General features: G+C 38.9%; 1 long non-coding RNA gene across 2 annotated transcripts; it reads left to right on the forward strand.

Moving 5' to 3' along the window:
* Positions 1–3576: 3576 nt before the first annotated feature.
* Positions 3577–15516, forward strand: LOC140929765 (uncharacterized). 2 transcript variants are annotated; one of them, XR_012164789.1, is made up of 4 exons: positions 3577–3647; positions 13881–13954; positions 14362–14432; positions 14638–15516. It is a non-coding gene; the product is annotated as an uncharacterized lncRNA (long non-coding RNA). The 2 variants fall into 2 exon arrangements; XR_012164788.1 differs by lacking the exon at positions 3577–3647 and having other exon boundaries at positions 13648–13954.
* Positions 15517–19145: the final 3629 nt, after the last annotated feature.

Here is a 19145-nt window from a genome sequence, read left to right on the forward strand (position 1 = left end):
CGTGGAAAATGTCATTTTTTGGGTCTGAAATAAGGCCAGGAGTTTAAAGAACAGGGCGGCTCGAACCCCCACCAAGAAATCCCAGGAGCACCCCCCCCCCCCCCCCCCCAGAGATTTTCTTCAAGTAGTAAATGATGCAAAAAACGGTCAAGGTTTACATACTAGGGCTACACGGGAAAAACGTGCGGACCGATTACGAAATGATTCTAAAACGCAAGTGCCTGCTGTAACAACACCTCCGGCTCCGGCCCTTAGCTTACCACCATCATTCTCTTTCCTTGCAATTCTTACGACTTACTTCAATGAATTTACGACTATATATCTTTCTCAGTCCAACACATAAGCCAAAAACAAATTTCCTCGCTTTGAGTTAGATAATCAATAAAGGGTTAGGAATTATGTATTAGCTAAGGAAACACGGCTTTTGTTAGGTAATCACTGGTTTCAAAAACCTGTTACGATAAAATTTTGACTGCCAGATAAAGAGTATTTCAAACAAATCGTATCCAACTTCTTCTTTAAAGAGTTCTTTGTTATGCTTTAACTATTGTTTTTGTCTTGTTCACTCATGTAGGCGCACAATCTTACAGAAGTACAGTCATTAATTGCTAAGTGCGGACCCAACTAAATCGGACGATTTTTAAAACGGTAAGTACTTGTAACCGAACTCGCATCCCGATCTTTTGTTAGTGACTTTGTGAACTGACTACTCAGGATCTCAGACTACAGACTTTGCAAAATGGCTCATTTGGTAACTCTTTTCGTCTTTACTTTTTACGCAGTCATCCATGCGAACTCAAAATCAGTCAAAATCGCTGAAAATACCTTTTTGAAGGCAAAAAGACAACAATATATATTAGGTAAGGTAGTACACTGTTTATTTAACATTAATCTATATACATAGTTGGCGATATATTGCTACTGTAGCTTACTGTAAAGATGAATTCGAAGCAAACTCATTTACCAACAAGCAGATTGTGTGGCATCCTCGGAGACCCAGGGGCAGTTAGTCGGGTCGATAAAATGTTCGCGGTGAAGGGAAACTTTCACCACAAACGGTTTATCGACGCGACTAACTGCCCCTGGGTCTCCGAGGATGATTGTGTGGGTAACCTGTGGTATAAACCACGAAGGAAGTCCTCGTCCCAGGGTCTACTGGTGTCCCGGCCAATATGGCGGCGTGGAGCTGTTAGTTTGGATCTTCCATCGCTCACAGAGTCAGTCATCAGTGTAGCAGTGCAAACCTAATTTAAGCTTAATCGTACCTACAAAAATTTCAAGAAAGGACTCTGCAATATAAAAACCAAAATACCAAAGAAGTCAATAGAATTAGAAGAAAAAGGTATACATATTTACAGGGGGCACCCAACGAAGATTTCCTCCTAATTGCGTTGAAATTATGAAAGAGTTCTCCTTATCGAGTAGATGGCTAGGATGTAAAAGTAGGCTGTGATTTCAGGCTTTATCTTTTGCACCTTCCTGTAGTTCCCAAATAGGCGGCTCAAAACTCGAAGTAGCCAGTTTTTAGCCGGCTGCCGCCACTTAATGAGAACCTAATGTAGACTACAGTACTTTTAAATCTCTAGAAGTGCATTCTAAGCGGGGCTATAAAATTTGTATCTGTTCGGTCATCGTAGGGGAACTTGAGGCTTTTCGAAATTACAAGGGCTTCAGTTTTATTTTCGAGAAAGTATGAGACCGTAAGTTAATTAAGTTCATTTCTTTATCACCTAGAGATATGCCAAGAGATCAGTCAGGCACAATTTAAAAGATTTGACCAACAAGAAAGGTAAATACAATATTAAAATAATTTTATTCTATTTATATACATTAAGCAGTCAAGATAGCAACACAGTGTAGAAGATACCAGAATTCAAGGTCAAAACAAACTACACTGTAAAATTCAAACTGCATGATAAATGGCATAAGACATAATGCTGCCCCTCTCAAACATGCAAAGGAATACTCCAGTTTTAAACCTGTGAGAGCAACAATTAGGATGCCAGGGAATTATGTTTGATGCCCTATGATATATTCTAACTTTTACATAAAAACTTTGATTAAACAATAATATATACTTAGGGGTCAACTGGGATTCGAACCTAGCAAAGAAATGGGATGCACATTTCTCCCTGAACTATAACGTGCAAAGTCAGTCTATAAGAAAATATACACCAACTCAACTGTTATTCATACTCAGCAAAGAATTGAGAGGCAGCAGCTTTCTGAACAATTGAATACAAACTTTAATTAGTTTTACGAGCATTATCCTAATGAGCAAATAGACTAAAATGGGACATGGGTGTTCGAGAATAGAAAGTAGAAATAATATTGTGACATGCTGTCTTCTTAGACTGCATCCACTTACTAAAATTTAAAAAATTATTCCCTTTTTCGTTAACTGAAGAGAGTCGTACAACTTTTTATTTAAGCGCCTTTGAACTGTTTTGGTTTAATATCAACCCTTCAAACCAATTCTTTCCTTTTCAAAGTGCCTCGACCAAATGAAGCATTTAAAGACACCCAGGCCCGTGTACAGAATTTTTAAGATACATGGATTTTCTCCTGGGGAGTAATCCCCCTTATATAACAGGGGCACCCAACGACAATTTTGGGAAAAATAACTGTTCGGAAGACGATTTGAGATCTAGAATTTTCGGAACATTTGTTGTAAAATTTCTTGCTTGCATGCCTCTCCTAGGATTTTCGAACATATAAAAAATGGTATACTTGCCCATTTTTAACTAATTTTTACCCTAAAAAGTTCACCTAGAATTGTCGGGAGCCTATTTTCTGGCTAAAATTTTCGAAAAGGTAAGTTTTACTACCTATAATTTTCGGATCACTAGACTTTCAGCTAGGAAATCCGAACAGATGAAAAATTTTTAGGGGATAAAAATATGCCTATATCTACCATTTAAATACTAAAATACATTCAACAATGCTGTGTTTAAGTGGTTTTGAACTATAGTCTCGTTGGGTGCCCCTGATATAAGCCAACTAGGTATGTGCCACCCCAAAGGGTATGGTTTTTGCACCTTTTTGGTCTAAAAACGGTCAGGACTTGGAGAACCGGGGGGCACACTCCTGGGATTTCAGTCACTTTTGTAAATAACACAAATAAGCAGCCACGGTTTAAATACTAGGGCTACGCGTGAATCCCCGAGAGAGAGAGTTAGCTTCCTTTTTTATTGGGTACTTTGTTTTGCTCTGTGCATAAGTTTCGATTACTCTTTTTAGATAACTCAATCTAAGAGAAGTGAAGGTATATTAAAGTTGTTTCGAACGTGCGGGCTCCAAAAACAAAATGATTTGAAAGGTCTTAATTATGTGCCAGTAATTTTCGTTGCTTTAAATTAGATAAATAAATCCAATCATGGTTAGGGATATTATGTACTAGCTAAGGCTAGAGAACCTAACTTGTGATAGGTAATCACTGATTTCAAAAACCTATCACAATAAAATTGTGACTGCCAGATAAAGAGTATTTCAACAAATCATATCTGACATCATCATTTTGTTATGCTTTTACTAATTTTTTTTTGTCTTCTTCACTCATGTAGGTAACAATCTAAAGACAATCTAACAGAAGTACAGTCATTAATTGTACAGTGCTGACCCAACTAAACCAGGATATTTTCAAAATGGTAAGAGCTTGGAGCTTGTAACAACCCCAATCCCGATCTTTATTTAGTGACTTAATAAATTATGGCTCCTAAGGACCTTCCTTGAAGTATTAGAATACATAAAAATTCTGATATTTATAAAAAGCAATTTACATTTACAACTGGGATTCCAACTCACCAAAAATGGGAGACAGCTGCTCCCTAAACTATGACATAATACATAATATTTATATAAAGTTAATAACCTCTCCCCATTGGCAGTAGTTTTGCATAAACGTTTTATGCCAGATAACACTATGGAAACACACAAAAAGTAATGCTCCTCCCTGGACTAATACCTTAGTCTATAATAGATGGCACTTACTATTTTTAACTTACGATTTTTAAAAACACTAGATAACCTGGCATTTCCAACCCAGCAAGCAAGGGAGACAGGAGCTCCCTGGACTGAAACTTCAGTCTATGATAGTTACAACTTACTATTAAAACTGTGTAGATAAACTGGGATTCCAACCCAGCAAGCAAGGTAGACAGGAGCTCCCTGGACTGAAACTTCAGTCTTTAATACTTATTACTTACTATTAAACTTAGATAAACTGGGATTCCAACCCAGCAAGCAAGGGAGACAGCAGCTCCCTGGACTGATACATCAGTCGTTAATAGTTATTACTTACTATTAAACTTAGATAAACTGGGATTCCAACCCAGCAAGCAAGGGAGACAGGAGCTCCCTGGACTGTTACTTCAGTCTTTAATACTGTTATTACTTACTATTAAACTTAGATAAACTGGGATTCCAACCCAGCAAGCAAGGGAGACAGCAGCTCCCTGGACTGATACTTCAGTCGTTAATAGTTATTACTTACTATTGAAATTAGATAAACGGGGATTCCAACCCAGCAAGCAAGCGAGACAGGAGCTCCATGGACTGATACCTCCATCTTTAATAGTTATTACTTACTATTAAAATTAGATAAACTGGGATTCCAACCTTTCAGGCAAGCGAGACAGGAGCTCCCTAGACTGATACTTCAGTCTATAATATTGTTATTACTTACTATTAAAATTAGATAAACTGGGATTCCAACGAAGCAAGCAAGGGAGACACAACCTCCCTGGACTGATACTTCAGTCTTTAATAGTGTTATTACTTACTATTAAAATTAAATAAACTGGGATTCCAACCCAGCAAGCAAGGGAGACAGGAGCTCCCAGGACTGATACCTCCATCTTTAATAGTTATTACTTACTATTAAAATTAGATAAACTGGGATTCCAACCCAGCAAGCAAGCGAGACAGGAGCTCCCTGGACTGATACTTCAGTCTATAATAGAGTTAGTACTTACTGTTAAAATTAGATATACTGGGATTCCAACCCAGCAAGCAAGGGAGACTGGAGCTCCCTGGACTTATACTTTAGTCTTTAATAGTGTTATTACTTACTATTAAAAGAAGATAAACTGGGATTCCAACCCTGCAAGCAAGTGAGACAGGAGCTCCCTGGACTGATACTTCAGTCTATAATATTGTTATTACTTACTATTAAAATTAGATAAACTGGGATTCCAACCCAGCAAGCAAGGGAGACACGAGCTCCTTGGACTGTTACTTCAGTCTTTAATAGTGTTATTACTTACTATTAAAATTGGATAAACTGGGATTCCAACCCAGCAAGCAAGGGAGACAAGAGCTCCCTGGACTGATACTTCAGTCAATAATAGATAAAACGTACTATTAAAACTAGATAAACTGAGATTCCAACCCAGCAAGCAAGGGAGACAGGAGCTCCCTGGACTGATACTTCAGTCAATAATAGGTGAAACTTACTATTAAAACTAGATAAACTAGGATTCCAACCCAGGAAGCAAGGGAAACAGGAGCTCCCTGGACTGATACTTCAGTCAATAATAGGTGAAACTTACTATTAAAACTAGATAAACTGGGATTCCAACCCAGCAAGCAAGGGAGACACGAGCTCCCTGGACTGATACTTCAGTTTTTAATAGTGTTATTACTTACTATTAAAATTAGATAAACTGGGATTCCAACCCAGCAAGCAAGCGAGACAGGAGCTCCCTGGACTGATACTTCAGTCTATAATAGAGTTAGTACTTACTGTTAAAATTAGATATACTGGGATTCCAACCCAGCAAGCAAGGGAGACTGGAGCTCCCTGGACTTATACTTTAGTCTTTAATAGTGTTATTACTTACTATTAAAAGAAGATAAACTGGGATTCCAACCCTGCAAGCAAGTGAGACAGGAGCTCCCTGGACTGATACTTCAGTCTATAATAGATAAAACTTACTATTAAAACTAGATAAACTGAGATTCCAACCCAGCAAGCAAGGGAGACAGGAGCTCCCTGGACTGATACTTCAGTCAATAATAGGTGAAACTTACTATTAAAACTAGATAAACTAGGATTCCAACTCAGCAAGCAAGGGAGACAGGAGCTCCCTGGACTAATACTTCAGTCAATAATAGATGAAACTTCCTATTAAAAGTAGATAAACTGGGATTCCAACCCAGGAAGCAAGGGAAACAGGAGCTCCCTGGACTGATACTTCAGTCAATAATAGATAAAACTTACTATTAAAACTAGATAAACTGAGATTCCAACTCAGCAAGCAAGGGAGACAGGAGCTCCCTGGACTGATACTTCAGTCAATAATAGGTGAAACTTACTATTAAAACTAGATAAACTGGGTTTCCAACCCAGCAAGAAAGGGAGACAGGAGCTCCCTGGACTGATACTTCAGTCAATAATAGATGAAACTTACTCTTAAAAGTAGATAAACTGGGATTCCAACTCAGGAAGCAAGGGAGACAGGAGCTCCCTGGACTGATACTTCAGTCAATGATAGATGAAACTTACTATTAAAAGTAGATAAACTGGGATTCCAACCCAGCAAGCAAGGGAGACAGGAGCTCCCTGGACTGATACTTCAGTCAATAATAGATGAAACTTACTATTAAAACTAGATAAACTGGGATTCCAACGCTGCAAGCAAGGGAGACAGGGGCTCCCTGGACTGATACTTCAGTCAATGAGAGATGAAACTTACTGTTAAAAGAAAGCATTTACTGGGATTCCAATGCAGCAAGCTAGATAAGTAATACCTGGAGTGATACTAGAGTCTATTATACATGTAGTTGAACCTTTAATACCCTAATTCTAGAAATAAATGAGGTGCATTACACCTTAGCTTTAATTATTATTGATAGTATTATACTGTTCGAGCAGCAGCAATTCTTTCAATAAATTTAATAGCAGCCATAAGTAGAAAAAGGGGATTCCAAAAACAAAGTTGGCTTATTGTTGCCAATACAGTGGCCTCAAGCCAGGTGGAGGGTTTCGTGCGTTCCACAGGGTGCTTGTCTACTTATGCGGTGAGAGTGGTACTGAGCCATCAGTTACACCGAGGTCTGGGTGGTTGCCTCTGACCGACAGGTGATGTATTGGGCGCCTGATAAGAAAACGGCCGTTGCACTCAAGTGCTTATCGACTCATTCTGCAGTGGTGCAGAGCTTTACGAGTGATACTGCACGGGCCGTAGCGGTGTACCGCTCATCGGGTCATGCCATATCTCAGCTTCTGTCACGAAACAAGTCTGTTGTAAGCGCTCATGCCCAGGTGTCCCGGTTTGGACGCAAGCGGAGGTCCCCCAATTTATATGGCCGTTGCACTCACGTGCGTCTCGGATACTGCACAGGCCATACACCCTTTTCTTTAGGTCATGCCATATCTCAGCTTCTGTAACGAAACGGGTTTTTTCGAGTCTTTAAATTTTTTGTTTTTCTTTTTGTTTAAATAAAAAAATCTCAGTTATTTTAGGTATAATTTCAGATTTTCTTGGAAAGAGTTGTTGCTCTAAGAAGATTATCACTGATTTTCAAAGTAATATGCACTTAGGGTAACTGGGATTCCAGCCCAGCAACCAAGGGAGACAGGAGCTCCCGGACTGATACTTCAGTCAAGAATAGATCAAACTTACTATTAAAACTAGATAAACTGGGATTCCAACCCAGCAAGAAAGGGAGACAGCAGCTCCCTGCACTGATACTTCAGTCAATAATAGGTGAAACTTAGTATAAAAACTAGATAAACTGGGATTCCAACCCAGCAAGCAAGGGAGATAGGAGCTCCCTGGACTGATACTTCAGTCAATAATAGATGAAACTTACTATTAAAACTAGATAAACTAGGATTCCAACCCAGCAAGCAAGGGAGACAGCAGCTCCCAGGACTGATACTTCAGTCAATAATAGATGAAACTTATTACTATTAAAACTAGATAAACTGGGATTCCAACCCAGGAAGCAAGGGAGACAGGAGCTTCCTGGACTGATACTTCAGTCATTAATAGATGAAACTTACTATTAAAACTAGATAAACTGGGATTCCAACCCAGCAAGCAAGGGAGACAGGAGCTCCCGGACTGATACTTCAGTCAATAATAGATGAAACTTACTCTTAAAACTAGATAAACTGGGATTCCAACCCAGCAAGCAAGGGAGACAGCAGCTCCCTGGACTGATACTTCAGTCAATAATAGATGAAACTTACTATTAAAACTAGATAAACTGGGATTCCAACCCAGCAAGCAAGAGAGACAGCAGCTCCCGGACTGATACTTCGGTCAATAATAGATGAAACTTACTCTTAAAACTAGATAAACTGGGATTCCAACCCAGCAAGCAAGGGAGACAGGAGCTCTCTGGACTGATACTTCAGTCAATAATAGATAAAATTACTATTAAAACTAGATAAAGTGGGATTCGAACCCAGCAAGCAAGGGAGACAGGAGCTCCCTGGACTGATACTTCAGTCAATAACAGATGAAACTTCCTATTAAAAGTAGGTAAACAGGGATTCCAACCCAGCAAGCAAGGGAGACAGGAGCTCCCTGGACTGATTCTTCAGTCAATAATAGATAAAACTTACTATTAAAACTAGATAAAATGGGATTCTAACCCAGCAAGCAAGGGACACAGCAGCTCCCTGGACTGATACTTCAGTCAATATTTGATAAAACTTAGTATTAACACTAGAAAAACTTGGATTCCAACCCAGCAAGCGAGGGAGACAGAGGCTCCCTGGACTGATACTTCAGTCATTAATAGATGAAATTTACTATTAAAACTAGATAAACTGGGATTCCAACTCAGCAAGCAAGGGAGACAGGAGCTCCTTGGACTGATACTTCAGTCTTTAATAGTTATTACTTACTATTCAAACTAGATAAACTGGGATTCCAACCCAGCAAGCAAGGGAGACAAGAGCTCCCTGGACTGATACTTCAGTCAATAATAGATGAAACTTACTATTAAAACTAGATAAAATGGGATTCCAACCCAGGAAGCAAGGGAGACAGGAGCTCCCTGGACTGATACTTCAGTCATTAATAGATGAAATTTACTATTAAAACTAGATAAACTGGGATTCCAACTCAGCAAGCAAGGGAGACAGGAGCTCCTTGGACTGATACTTCAGTCTTTAATAGTTATTACTTACTATTAAAACTAGATAAACTGGGATTCCAACCCAGCAAGGAAGGGAGACAAGAGCTTCCTGGACTTATACTTCAGTCAATAATAGATGAATCTTACTATTAAAACTAGATAAAATGGGATTCCAACCCAGTAAGCAAGGGAGACAGGAGCTCCCTGGACTGATACTTCAGTCATTAATAGATAATATTTACTATTAAAACTAGATAAACTGGGATTCCAACTCAGCAAGCAAGGGAGACAGGAGCTCCTTGGACTGATACTTCAGTCTTTAATAGTTACTACTTACTATTAAAACTAGATAAACTGGGATTCCAACCCAGGAAGCAAGGGAGACAGGAGCTCCTTGGACTGATACTTCAGTCAATAATAGATAAAACGTACTATTAAAACTAGATAAACTGGGATTCCAACGCTGCAAGCAAGGGAGACAGGAGCTCCCTGGACTGATACTTCAGTCAATGGGAGGTGAAACTTACTGTTAAAAGAAAGCATTTACTGGGATTCCAATGCAGCAAGCTAGATAAGTAATACCTGGAGTGACACTAGAGTCTATTATACATGTAGTTGAACCTTTAATACCCTAATTCTAGAACTAAATGAGGTGCATTACACCTTACCTTTAATTATTATTGATAGTATTATACTGTTCGAGCAGCAGCAATTCTTTCAATAAATTTAATAGCAGCCATAAGTAGAAAAAGGGGATTCCAAAAACAAAGTTGGCTTATTGTTGCCAATACAGTGGCCTCAAGCCAGGTGGAGGGTTTCGTGCGTTCCACAGGGTGCTTGTCTACTTATGCGGTGAGAGTGGTACTGAGCCATCAGTTACACCGAGGTCTGGGTGGTCGCCTCTGACCGACAGGTGATGTATTGGGCGCCTGATAAGAAAACGGCCGTTGCACTCAAGTGCTTATCGACTCATTCTGCAGTGGTGCAGAGCTTTACGAGTGATACTGCACGGGCCGTAGCGGTGTACCGCTCATCGGGTCATGCCATATCTCAGCTTCTGTCACGAAACAAGTCTGTTGTAAGCGCTCATGCCCAGGTGTCCCGGTTTGGACGCAAGCGGAGGTCCCCCAATTTATATGGCCGTTGCACTCACGTGCGTCTCGGATACTGCACAGGCCATACACCCTTTTCTTTAGGTCATGCCATATCTCAGCTTCTGTAACGAAACGGGTTTTTTCGAGCCTTTAAATTTTTTGTTTTTGTTTTTGTTTAAATAAAAAAAATCTCAGTTATTTTAGGTATAATTTCAGATTTTCTTGGAAAGAGTTGTTGCTCTAAGAAGATTATCACTGATTTTCAAAGTAATATGCACTTAGGGTAACTGGGATTCCAGCCCAGCAACCAAGGGAGACAGGAGCTCCCGGACTGATACTTCAGTCAAGAATAGATCAAACTTACTATTAAAACTAGATAAACTGGGATTCCAACCCAGCAAGCAAGGGAGACAGGAGCTCCTTGGACTGATACTTCAGTCAATAATAGGTTAAACTTAGTATTAAAACTCGATAAACTGGGATTCCAACCCAGCAAGCAAGGGAGACACGAGCTCCCTGGACTGATACTTCAGTCAATAATAGATGAAACTTACTATTAAAAGTAGATAAACTGGGATTCCAACCCAGCAAGCAAGGGAGACAGGAGCTCCTTGGACTGATACTTCAGTCAATAATAGGTTAAACTTAGTATTAAAACTCGATAAACTGGGATTCCAACCCAGCAAGCAAGGGAGACACGAGCTCCCTGGACTGATACTTCAGTCAATAATAGATGAACTTACTATTAAAAGTAGATAAACTGGGATTCCAACCCAGCAAGCAAGGGAGACAGGAGCTTCCTGGACTGATACTTCAGTCATTAATAGATGAAACTTACTATTACAACTAGATAATCTGGGATTCCAACCCAGCAAACAAGGGAGACAGCAGTTCCCTGGACTGATACTTTAGTTAATAATAGATGAAACTTACTATTAAAACTAGATAAATTGAGATTCCAACCAACGAAGCAAGGGAGACAGGAGCTTCCGGACCGATACTTCAGTCATTAATAGATGAAACTTACTCTTAAAACTAGATAAACTGGGATTCCAACCCAGCAAGCAAGGGAGACGAGCTCCTTGGACTGATACTTCAGTCAATAATAGATGAAACTTACTATAAAAACTAGATAAACTGGGATTCAAACCCAGCAAGCAAGGAAGACAGGAGCTCCGGGACTGATACTTCAGTCAATAAAAGATGAAACTTACTCTTAAAACTAGATAAACTGGGATTCCAACCCCGCAAGAAACGGAGACAGGAGCTCTCTGGACTGATACTTCAGTCAAGAATAGATAAAATTACTATTAAAACTAGATAAACTGGGATTCCAACCCAGCAAGCAAGGGAGACAGGAGCTCCCTGGACTGATACTTCAGTCAATAATAGATGAAACTTACTATTAAAAGTAGGTAAGCAGGGATTCCAACCCAGCAAGCAAGGGAGACAGGAGCTCCCTGGACTGATACTTCAGTCAATAATAGATAAAACTTACTATTAAAACTAGATAAAATGGGATTCCAACTCAGCAAGCAAGGGAGTCAGGAGCTCCCTGGACTGATACTTCAGTCAATATTTGATAAAACTTAGTATTAACACTAGATAAACTGGGATTCCAACCCAGCAAGCAAGGGAGACAGGAGCTCCCTGGACTGATACTTCAGTCAATATTTGATAAAACTTAGTATTAACACTAGATAAACTGGGATTCCAACCCAGCAAGAAAGGGAGACAGCAGCTTCCTGGACTGATACTTCAGTCAATAATAGATGAAACTTACTATTAAAACTAGATAAACAGGGATTCCAACCCAGCAAGCAAGGGAGACAGGAGCTCCCTGGACTGATACTTCAGTCAATAATAGATGAAACTTACTTTTAAAACTAGATAAACTGGGATTCTAACCCAGCAAGCAAGGTAGACAGGAGCTCTCGGACTGATACTTCAGTTAATAATAAATGAAACTTACTATTAAAACTAGATAAACTGGGATTCCAACCCAGTATGCAAGGGAGACAGGAGCTCTCTGGACTGATACTTCAGTCAATAATAGATGAAACTTACTATTAAAACTAGATAAACTGGGATTCCAGCCCAGGAAGCAAGCTGGGAGACAGGAGCTCCCTGGACTGATACTTCAGTCAATAATAGAATAAACGTACTATTAAAACTAGATAAAATGGGATTCCAACCCGCAAGCAAGGGAGAGAGCAGCTCCCTGGACTGATGCTTCAGTCAATAATAGATAAAACTTACTATTAAAACTAGATAAACTGGGATTCCAACCCAGCAAGCAAGGGAGACAGGAGCTTCCTGGACTGATACTTCAGTCAATAATAGGTGAAACTTACTACTAAAACTAGATAAACTGGGATTTCAACCCAGTAAGCAAGGGAGACAGAAGCTCCCTGGACTGATACTTCAGTCAATAATAGATGAAACTTTTTATTAAAACTAGATAAACAGGGATTCCAACCCAGCAAGAAAGGGAGACAAGTGCTTCCTGGGCTGATACTTTAGTCAATAATAGATGAAACTAATACTATTAAAACTAGATAAACTGGGATTCTAGCCCAGCAAGCAAGGGAGAGAGGAGCTCCCTGGACTGTTACTTTAGTCAATAATAGATGAAACTTACTATTAAAACTAGATAAAGTGGTATTCCAACCCAGCAAGCAAGGGATTCAGGGGCTTCCTGGACTGATACTTCAGTCTATCATAGTTATTACTTACTATGAAAATTAGATAAACTGGGACTCCAACCCAGCAAGCAATGGAGTGAGGAGTTCCCTGGACTGACACTTCAGTCGATCGTAGTTATTACTTACTATTAAAATTAGATAAACTGGGATTCCAACCCAGCAATTAAGGGAGACTGGAGCTCCTTAGTCTGAGAAGAAGAACACCCAATTGCATTTGCCTGAAATCTTGTGTTAATTAGGACCAATGAGATATACCCTTAGAAAGTTTCCACTTGAGAAGATATGAGAACTCCCGTAATGTCTTTGCCTTATATCTGCTCTTAACTAGGGCCTATGGGATTTGCAGTCACTATCATTTTATTTGAGGAGAGGACTGTTTTCACTTTAATTTAATTTATTTTTAATTGCGTATAATTTCATTTAACATGGAAGAGACACTTCATGGATCTGTTAATAAACTTTTAATAGAATTATTACTATTATTATAATTGTTATTGTTATTATTATTATTAGTGATATACCATTAGATGATTAGATACCATAAAAAGATAATAACTGTAATGATTCAAATTGTATATTTCACTTAGTAAACATAGATTTGAACCTGGAAATTATTTAAGTGTTTGACTCTCCACTGTTATATCTTTGCAGGTTATAACAAGGCTTTTGTTGGACGCTTTAAATATATCTAAGTGGAGACGTCGGAAATGAATTTATTGTATTTACAGTGTAACTTTACGATTTTGCGCAGTTGTTGTTACAGGGAAAATGCTATTTGAGGGTACAGTGAGAGTCGACTTGTCTTTATTGATATGATTTTTTATGTCTCGGCCCACTAAGAATATCTGCTGATGGTCAGATATTTTTAGTGGGCGTTAAACTTCATTTCTTATCTATATCCCTTATCGGTGCAAATCAAAATAGGTTGTATTAGTTCAATTTACGTCTGTTGGTAACATCCTCTAAGCGCTTGTTTCTTTTTCTTTAGCTTTTTTATTTTCTAGATTGAATCTACCCGGTTATTTTTGTTCATCACGTGGGGAGGCGTTTTCTACGCTTCAGGTACAATGGATATGTTTCTTTGCATTAATCCCCGGTTTTCTCCTTAAGCCTAGATGTCGAGCACCACGAGGAGCTCCAGGAGTTCGGATTGATATACTCTAGAATAAGAGCACAACGTCGTATGTGTAGTACCCGGCGTGGTTTGCTAGTGAGAGAATAGAGAACAAAGAAGTGAACGACTGAAATGAACTCATTTATCTCTATAGCAAACGGGAGCCAGAAAAATAAGTTTCTTATATGTGCTTATTGCAAAAAGTACGTTTAAACCCGAAAATGGTGTTAGGTTTGGCAGAAGTACCTGAATTTTTTATCGTTGAGATTCTTTATATATATTTTGCTAACAGATACTTACTTTGGTCGTTATATTTACTGAGTTCAGGTTCCTTTTTTAAATTGCACTTTTATAGTTTACAAAGATTGAAAAATCGTCATCTGGTGGAACCTGTACTAGCTGATGAAACAACACCAACAATGAAAGGTACGTTATCTCTTGAGAAGAATTGAATAACCCCAGAATTTACAACAGGGTTCGAACAGGGGCGGTCCAAAAAATAACGGGCTGTTAGACTGTAAATCACTTAAATAACTAACCAACGCGAAAAACAAGAGCACAAAATAACCAGTACTCAAATTTCTCTATTTCTACAGTCTACTGATAAACATTGCACTTTCTTCTGTTTTAGGACGTGTTTCTCAAGTTGGACATCTGAAGAAATGCCTGCGTGTTACGATACAGCTAAAGTGAAGATGTAGCGATCAAGATGAAATACTTTAGAAAATTAATCTAACAATTTTTTTTTTCCAGTAATATAAAAGCTAAATAAAACTTTGTAGAATTCTGCTACAGTAGCAGTCAACATTTTCGAAGGAGGACTTTCCTTCTTACGGAAACAACTGCTACTGGGCAACAATGGCTTTTTTTTGTGTGTTCTGAAATTATTAAGGATAGGTCTATTCAAAATATCTTTAATGTTAATCTTCGTGTTCCTAAACACTTAAATGACTGTAATGAACACTCTCGCCATTTTTCGGGGGTACTCGTTGACTACTTTGGCTTGCGTTAATCTTCATATACTAGACCTACCATAACTTCGAACACGCGCTATGGTAAACGCTTACAGTAATGCCTTTACAAAATTGCGTTCATTGAAATGAACACTGTCCCCATCTTTCGGGGATACTTTCGGCAACTTTTGACCACTATCTTTGACTTCTTCGGCCTGCGTTAAGTCTTCATGTTTACTTACCATTTCTACGAACCGGCGCTATCGTAAATGGCTATATGCCTTTGTCAAAATGAATACTCTTGCCATCCTTCGGGGTACTTTCGGTAACTTTCGACCACTATCATTGACTACTTCGACTTGCGTCAGTCTTCATAGAACCTTATGAGTACCATTACTTCGAACGCGCGCTATCGCCAACTTGTGAACACTAAAATGTTAATGAACACCCTTCGGGGTACTTTCGGTAACTTTCGACCAGTATCGTTGACTACTTCGACTTGCATCAATCTTCATAGAGACTTATACCATTACTTGGAACGCGCGCTATCGCCAACTTGTGAACACTAAAATGTTAATGAACACCCTTCGGGGTACTTTCGGTAACTTTCGACCAGTATCGTTGACTACTTCGACTTGCATCAATCTTCATAGAGACTTATACCATTACTTGGAACGCGTGCTATCGCCAACTTGTGAACACTATAATGTTAATGAACACCCTCGCAATCCTTCAGGGTACTTTCGGTAACTTTCGACCACTATCATTGACTACTTCGGCTTGCGTCAGTCTTCATAGAGACTTATACCATTACTTGGAACGCGCGCTATCGCCAACTTGTGAACACTATAATGTTAATGAGCACCCTCGCAATCCTTCAGGGTACTTTCGGTAACTTTCGACCACTATTGTTGACTACTTCGGCTTGCGTTAATATTCATTATAAACTTACTACTGATTACTTCGAACGCGCGCTATAGCAAACATTTAAATGTCTTTGCAAGCTTCGCGCAAAACCGGCCTCCTGTAAATCTAAAAAGGGCCTCTAGCTGTCACCATAATGTTTTAAACCAAATTTATACCGACTTGTTTAAAGGTGTATCTTCTTTTTAACACTATGTATTTACATGAATGTTTTTGCGCTCTTGTTAACCTTCCGTCGCCGTTATCAATTATTTTATGCTTTGTTGTGTATAGAGTGCTTTAGTAACCTTTATTTCAATAACTAATACGCTTTCGATCGCGCGATTCCGTACACTTGGCGAACGTGCATCAACTTCGTTAACTTCACGTAGTATTACCCGATCTTGTAACTTTTCATTCTCGATCCTCAACTGTGGTCTCGGTTGCCTTGAGGGTAGAGGGTAGAGATTTGCTTTGCGTTTAAAGTGAATGAGATTTGGTTAATGTATATAACGTTATACATAATAAGCCCAATATGTAATGTAAAGGAGTTGACAATGGATAAGCCACATAAAGAATGTGGAATAGTGGGTTGTAAGCTATTGATTCTATAAATTTATACCAAGCTGCAACTGTTGAGTTAATCAAGGGATTGACTTTTAAAGAAACTGCAGTGATAAACTGGTGGGAAAATTAAATAAAAATTGTTTTAATCTGAATTTAAGCTTGTAAAATAATTTTACCGCAGTAATGAGAATTAAAAGGTTGCTTCTCGAGCGCTATCCATTTTGTGCCCGCAGGTAGCTGAGAAATAGATGATTCACTCGATTGAAGCTTATTTTTCTGGTTTGCTTTCGAACCACAATGGGTTTATGCCGTTTTAATTCAGTAGCTCCTCTAGATCTCGTTACTATCGAATTTCGCGTAAAAATGCCTTTACAAAATTGCGTTCAGTGAAATGAACACTGTCCCCATCTTTCGGGGTTACTTTCGACAACTTTTGACCACTATCGTTGACTTCTTCGGCCTGCGTTAAATCTTCATGTTTACTTGCCATTTCAAAGAACCGGCGCTATCGTAAACTCTCGCCATCTTTCGGGGGTACTTTAGGTAACTTTCGACCACTATCATTGACTACCTCGACTGGCGTCAATCTTCACAGAGACTTATACCATTACTTGGAACGCGCGCTATCGCCAACTTTTGAATGAACACCCTCGCAATCCTTCGGGGTACTTTCGGTAACTTTCGACCACTATCATTGACTACTTCGGCTTGCGTTAATCTTCATTATAAACTTACTACTGATTACTTCGAACGCGCGCTATAGCAAACACTTAAATGTCTTTGCGAGCTTCGCGCAAAACCGACCTCCTGTAAATCTAAAAACGGAATGTAGCTGTCACCATGATGTTGTAAACCAAATTTATACCGACTTGTTTAAAGGTGTATCTTCTTTTTAACACTAAGTATTCACATGAATGTTTTTGCGCTCTTGTTAACCTTCCGTCGCCGTTATCAATTATTTTATGCTTTGTTATGTATAGAGTGCTTTAGTAACCTTTATTTCCATGACTAATACGCTTTCGATCGCGCGATTCCGTACGCTTACCGAACGTGCATCAACTTCGTTAACTCCACGTAGTGTTACCCGATCTTGTAACTTTTCATTCTCGATCCTCAACTGTGGTCTCGGTTGCCTTGAGGGTAGAGGGTAGAGATTTGCTTTGCGTTTAACGTGAATGGTATTTGGTTAATGTATATAACGTTATACATAATAAGCCCAATATGTAATATAAAGGAGTTGATAATGGATAAGCCACATAAAGAATGTGGAATAGTAGGTTGTAAGCTATTGATTCTATAAATTTATACCAAGCTGCAACTGTTGAGTTAATCAAGGGATTGACTTTTAAAGAAACTGTAGTGATAAACTGGTGAGAAAATTAAATAACAATTGTTTTAATCTGAATTTAAGCTTGTAAAATAATTTTACCACAGTAATGAGAATTAAAAGGTTGCTTCTCGAGCGCTATCCATTTTTTGCCCGCAGGAGTCTAAGAAAAATAGAAAGAAACTGATAGAGCTGAGAAATAGATGGTTCACTCGATTGAAGCTTATTATTCTGGTTTGCTTTCGAACCACAATGGCTTTATGCGGTTTTATAATTCAATAGCTTCTCTAGATGTTGTTACTATCGAATTTTCGCGTCCGCTCACTGGCGTCTTCTTCGGCCTTCATGTTCGTTCCACCAGATCCAGTTCGCCTCGACAGCAATGCAAGCGCATGGAATTCTTATGACATGCAGTTACAATATTTTAATATTAACTCCCAACGGTTTAACTCCAGATTAGGCAGCTGGCAATCAGCATCTTGTTTTTTCTCGTTATTAAAGTATCGTTGCTTGTCTCAGTCTTCTTATTTCCTTATTTCCTTGGAAATCATCCCAAACAATGCACGTTCTTAAAGGGGGAGGTAAGGGGGAGGTTTTTGATAAACGCTGTCTGAAGTGTTTATCTGAATTTCTTCAAAAATTAACATCATTTTAAATTTATTGCAAAGTAGATATAACTCGGTTAAGTCGACAACCTGTATTTAATATTATCTATCCAATACTGTGTATTTAACAATTCCTGTCTTAAATTGTAATAAAATCAAAATTGTAATGAGTGTGTTAGCGTAAGTAATACTTTGTCTAATAACTTATTAGTTTGTGTAATGGGTACTAAGCTGTTACATCGCACGCGATTTAAATTCAACGGCGATTTCACATAGTACAATATGTAATTCTGAAGATGACAAATGTACCATCAAAAAATGTTTGGTAAATTAAAGAAAGTTGTTTTGTTTATGCGACTATCGAAATTTTTGGGTCTGAAATAGGGTAAAGGTTTGTCCTGTCTACAGCTTTCTCTACTAGAACCAAGTTCGTCTCTTTTACTGTTCATCTTTTAAGAATGGTTTGAAATAGGATGATGTGCCACTAGCCCACCCAAATTTCCTATCGTATCCCTCCACGTATCATCTCTAGCTGAAAGATGAGGCATTTTAGTTTCCTACTAGCCTACGAGCAGACTCACTTGTGAAATTTCGGGGAAATTCCTTCCCCATTATTTTACTCGCCCATTTCCTCGCCTTATTATTCTCCCCGGCTGACGCTGCCTGTCGTCTCCACGGCAAACATTTTCCCCGAAATCGCACCACAGGTGGCCCAAGCGTAATATGGGCCACCTGTGGCGTAATACGAGAGTTTGTATGGGAAAAATAGAGTTTGAAACTTACA

Source organism: Porites lutea, chromosome 3 (genome assembly GCF_958299795.1).
Source record: "Porites lutea chromosome 3, jaPorLute2.1, whole genome shotgun sequence".
Lineage (NCBI taxonomy): Eukaryota > Metazoa > Cnidaria > Anthozoa > Scleractinia > Poritidae > Porites > Porites lutea.